We start from the raw sequence: 6,092 nt of genomic DNA on the forward strand, positions 1-6,092 counted from the left end.
CGGTGTTCCTGTTTCACATCTTATTAGTTCTACCTGTTCCATTTATAGAGTTCTGCGCTGATGGATAATAACAAGATCTGCAGGCAATCTCATAAACAACATAATTACTTTTTACTTTAAAAAACACACTTTCTGGAGATGAGTTAATTAGCTAGTGCAAGTTTCGGCAATGCTGGGTCTTCGGATTGTAGCTAATTAAAGAGAATACAAAAGGAAAACTTGCACAATATACAAAACAAGGAAAATGTAGATTTGCATTTCCTGAAGGAAATAACGCAAAGGAAGCGTAAAGTATACAGTGCTCAAATTTAGGTTTGAAGCTTTGTGTGTGTGTGTCATAAAACTTGTATCTATTATAAAAAAAAACAACTATATATATACAGTATATAGCCTACATATGACAAGAACATGCACACTGAATAACAATACACATGTTCACATTCTGATTTATGTATGCAAATTTTGCTTAACAGTGTATGACCTTTAAACAAAAAGAAAAAAGGGTGTTTATACGACACATCGGGTTATTTATCATAATTAGAGTAAACGTAAACAAAGTCAGCGAGGTTAAATCAAGGTGGCAATGTCTGATTCATGAACAAATCATTCTTTTGAGTCTGATCTGTATGATTTCTAAACATTTTTTTCTAATCAGTCAGACTGAATCAGTAAAAGCAGTTCTGGAATGGATTTGGTTGTAGAATAATGTCAAAAAAGAGGGTTTATCTAACTAGATGCAGTAAATGAAGACCAATTACAATTTAGTATGCAAACAGAAAGACTAAGAGGACCAATTGCATTTCAATATGCAAATACTATAGTATTTAGTATAGTATTTACATATATGCTGATGTAGCTGCACATTCTATTAGTCTAATGAAGATTTTCAAACTGTAATCTTAAATTTCTTTAAAAACATAACATCTTCAGAACCAAAAAATGGATAAAACACCTAAGGCTAAAATTATTTGCTAATGAATGCTAAATGAATGGCTTGCTTTTTAATACTTAGGGTGGGGGTTGAGAACAAACCCAAAGCCGAATGTTTAAGAAATATCAATACAGTCATTCTTACTAATGAACATGCACAGATGTTCATGCTTTCTTTGAGTGTGGTCCTCGAGTAGTTAATACCCGTGGGGAACTATACCCTTCTAAGGGGTTTGTGACTGAGAGACTTTCTTTGTTGCATGACTCAACCAAAACAAACCTCTCCCCTCAGCACATCTCTCTTATTACTCTTCAACGTCAGATGAGGAGATTCATTGAGAGATGTGCTCACAGACATGTTTTAAGGGGTCTGCAGCAGGAAGAGTAGTGAAAAGGGAGATGCTGGGAGGGGCTGCGGTCCTGTATGCAGCCACTCACTCCTCTTTCAGGATATTTATACTCCCACACACAGTGATTCAGCTGGCTCTAATCCTTTCCTCGCACACACACACACACACACACACACACACACACACACACACACACACACACACACACACACACACACAGCCGCTGGATTAGGCTGCATAAAACACCCTTAGCCAGCAGAGATTCTCCTTCTGCATGTAAAAAAGCATGTGCATTAGATAAACTGAGGGAGCAAGCTGACTGACAAAACAATTTGTGAATTTTGAGTATTTGTTATTTGGTTGTATGTGGGCAGCTGACATGACATGCAATTCTTCTGTCCTCAGTTATACTCAAGGTCATTCTTTTGCTCTCTTCATTAAGCAAAGGATGGTAATTTTGTCCATAAACATCAAAACATAAATTCAAATTATGTTTTAATTTCAGTAAACTTATGCTCATTATAAAATGTGAAATATCAAAATATATTGAGTACATTTTTGTCCTCTGGAATGATGCACGTCTCTTGAAAATGTTACTAATCAGGAACACAACAGGAAGTAAATATGACTCAGAATAGCATACCACTCTTATTTTTGGCATATAAAGATATAGCAGAAATAGTAGGCTATTCTGAAATCAGCCATTTTAGGTTAAGAAGAGGGTTCAGTTGTCTCACGTAATCAAACCTTTAGTTTAAACTTCTACTAAGTGCATCAAACAAAAATCGATGGTGCCTTATAAATATGATATTATTTCTAAGCAGATTGATAAAAAAAGAAAAGAAAATCCTCAGCAGCCTTGGTTCTGGAAGTATTTCTCCCAAAAAATAAAATTAAAATAAAATAAAATAAAATAAATAAATTTTGCACACGATTTACTCATTCGTTCCCTCGATGTACTAAAACATGCACACTATTACTATTTTGTTCCCTCAATTTGCTAATTCGTATCTTCGATTTGCTAAATCACGATTTATAAATCGAGGGAACGAATTAGTAAATTGTGCGCGCGATTTATAAATCGAGGGAACGAACTAGTAAATTGTGCACACGATTTAGCAAATCGAGGGAACGAATTAGTAAATCGTGTGTACAATTTATAAATTGAGGGAATGAATTAGTAAATCGTGCACATGATTTAGCCTACTATTTTTTTCCTGCATGCCATGTGCGGGGCACTGTAAATTAAAGATCATGGAGAAATAAAAATAAAAAATAAAAATTATTCAAAAAATATACATTATTCACAGTGCTTCATGGAACTGGGCGAGTTCTTTTGCTGCAATTTTGCTTGCTGTGGTTCTCTGATTGGTGGACATTTTTTGCAGAATCATGGGTAATGTAGTTTTTCACCATGAATTCCACTGTTAAGCATGTTTATTTAAAAAAAAAATTAAGTTGAAATAATGTGGGCTGATGGCTCCAACAATTTCCCTTATGAAAAAAATGAATGGGATTTTTACTTCCCGGAACCCAACTGTTACTCTGTTTTCCAAAGTTGCATAAAGTCAGCCAATCAGATAAAAGCTTATTATATCACGAGAGTGCATAAAATGTCCAGTTTTATGTGCAATATGCAACAGAAGGTCAGTGAAGGGACAGTGGGTGGTCCATGGATGTGCTGTCTGAGGCAGAGAGTAGGAAGAGGGAGAGTTTTACCTTCTACTATTACGTGTATAACATTTCCGTGACGCTATACTTCCATGTTCATTTCTCAGTCCTGCAGTGTGAGAGAAAGAGATTTTAAGCATTAATGAGCATAAAATGCTGTAAGTGAAAGGTTTAATTATTTGTGTGAAAGCAGCATATGAGTCAAACTGTAAATAATGTGTTAAAATGGAGCAATACCTTGAAATGGGCTTTAAAGTGTATTTTTCACATTGTATAATAAATGTGTGTGCATTTTTGTGTATCATCAGAATGCAGAGATTTCAATTCACACATACAAATGTGAATACTCTACAGAATTTGTTTAATATACTTATATGTCACAGTTGATATAAATATCTAAACAACACTTTCAGTGTGCCCACTAATAAAGGAAGGTGTGAGGAGAAAGCAGACAGAAGGGGAGACAAAGAGAGAAAGTGGAGTTTGGCTTGGGTGGGGGGCGCCAGAATGGGTGAGAGAGAAAGAGAAAAACAAAGAGAGAGAGAGAGAGAGCAGTACAGTAGAAGTCTTTGAATCTGCCTTGGTATTAGATGCTATTTTTAGGAAGTAGGCCAGCAACAGCTAGCAGCCTGGCGAAGGTGCCATGTATGCTTGATTATATCTTTTTTTCCTTTTTTTCTTCTCAGACAGATAGAGATGAACTGAGATGATTTTGGGAACTGATAAATGTTACAATACTGTGCCAAAATTCGAACCAAGATGCCAGGAAAAATATGAGATGTTTCTGTTTTGACAGCTGATTGACAGATGGCTACCACATTGATCCTAAAAATGACAGCTGTGCAGCTGACAATGAGTTTAGCTTGAAATCACACCAAAAGAAATACAACCGAGTCACAGGATGAGTGAGACAATACTTTCACTGAGAAAAAAACAAACATGTGGTTTTTTTTTTACTTTAAATCCTCTTTATCAGGGAAACCTATTAATTTGGTAGGCAAGCTTTCCATATATGGTGAAAAAGCAGATTTCATAGCAAATATATATTAATAAATTAATAATATCAACATTAATTTTTTTAACATAATTTGTTTTTGATTTTTTTTTGGAAACGGTAGTATATTTTTTCAGGATTAAAATGGTAATGTTTTTTCAGGAATGTACACTTTTGAACGGTAGTGTGCAAATAAGTCAATTCTCTCAGAATCTCTCATTATAGCTGAATGACCTCATCATGATCAACATGATTTCTCTGCTTTATATGATCTCGCCTAGTGAAAATGAATTGGTAGCTCTGGGTGTCAACTTTACATTGAAATTAAAGTGAATGACACTTGTCAAAACAAGGTATGTCAGAAAGGTCTCCAGCAAGGTAAATTACATTCAGAAGCAGGTGAGTGGGTACTGTCAAGTGTTTCCCCTCAGCTGCAGTCTCAATTAATATAATTTACTCCCTGCACAAAGGCTCTTATAATTGCTTCACCTCACAGAAGAAATAGAAACATTTGATTAGATTGGATTACACTCATGTAGTTTCCAAAATGCAGCTGCACAACCATCCAAAAAACAGCAACAAGCTGATAGCAATTCTGTCATCTAATTAGTAGGGAAGCCCATTTCTGCAACAGGATTTTAAAAAATAAAATAAATAATAATAATAAAAAAGGCAAAGTGTTTTTTTGTCTTGCAAATCAAAGACTTTTTCCCTCACATTTCTGAAAAAAAAAAAGAATTGCGAGATATAAATTTGCAATTCTGAGATATTCTGAGACGTTTCTTGCAATTTTGAGTCTTAAAAGTAGGGCTGCACAATATATCGACATTATCCAAATATCGCAAATGTGCATATCGCAGTAAATGACAGACTTAATACTTCAAAAAGTTATGAATGGTCAAAGTTCAGCCTGGTCAATGTGGACATCATCTGGCACGTGGATGTTAGTTGTGCATGCGTGTGCACTATAGTGTGCCTGTTCTGAAGCAAAACAATCAACAAGCCACAATGCTTTCATAGCAAGCTAATCAGTATGGAAGCAGATTAGTCTCAAATATAATTCACGCAAAAAACATGATTCACACATGCGTAGACAATTTCACATGCATGAAACCTAATTCACGTACACACAAAAAAAATTCACGTGCGTGAAAAAAAAAATATATTCACAAAAAGCAATTCACATGCGCAAAATAAAATTATATATTCATAAAATACATTTCACAAATGCAAAACACAATTCGTAGATATACAACTGTGCACAAAAAACCTTTGAATGTTTAAAATGTACGAGTGTCTGAATGTACAAATCGTCATTTACTACGAATCCACTCTGACATCCATCATTCTCTGTTTTTGAGACTTTCCTGGCAGAGCTCTCTTCCCACGTGGGTCTGTCGTACTCTTTAGCCAATCAGATGCGAGCTTACCATTCAACCAATCATATCATAAGCCACTGAGAGTGCATTCAAGGAGCACGATTCTGCGCACCTTTTGCGCAATATATGGATTAATTAGAACGGAAATTAAGCCTTTACATCAGTAATCCCATAGACAGTAAAAGAAATGGACACAGTGACCCAATTGGAACTCAATTGAGACAAGTGAAGCCCATTTTTAGCGATTTTTAGCACTTCCGTTTCTGACGCGCAGACTCAAACAAAGGAAGCTTCTGCCATTATTGTGACTTCATCTGAACATGTGCAAAACTACTCTCCTTGAATGCACTCTCAATGGCTTATGATATGATTGGTTGAATGGTAAGCTCGCATCTGATTGGCTAAAGAGTACGACAGACCCACGTGGGAAGAGAGCTCTGCAAGGAAAGTCTCAAAAACACACACACACAAATCAGAGTGTATTCGTAGTAAATGAGGATTTGTACATTCAGACACTCGTACATTTTAAACATTCAGAGTTTTTTGTGCACAGTTGTATATCTACGAATTGTGTTTTGCATTTGGTGAAATGTATTTTATGAATATATATTTTTATTTTGCGCATGTGAATTGCTTTTTGTGAATATATATTTTTTTTCACGCACGTGAATTTTTTGTGTGTGTACGTGAATTAGGTTTCATGCATGTGAAATTGTCTACGCATGTGTGAATCGTGTTTTTTGCGTGAATTATATTTGAGACTAATCT

The sequence above is a fragment of the Cyprinus carpio genome, chromosome A9 (genome assembly GCF_018340385.1).
Source record: "Cyprinus carpio isolate SPL01 chromosome A9, ASM1834038v1, whole genome shotgun sequence".
Classification (NCBI taxonomy): Eukaryota; Metazoa; Chordata; class Actinopteri; order Cypriniformes; family Cyprinidae; genus Cyprinus; species Cyprinus carpio.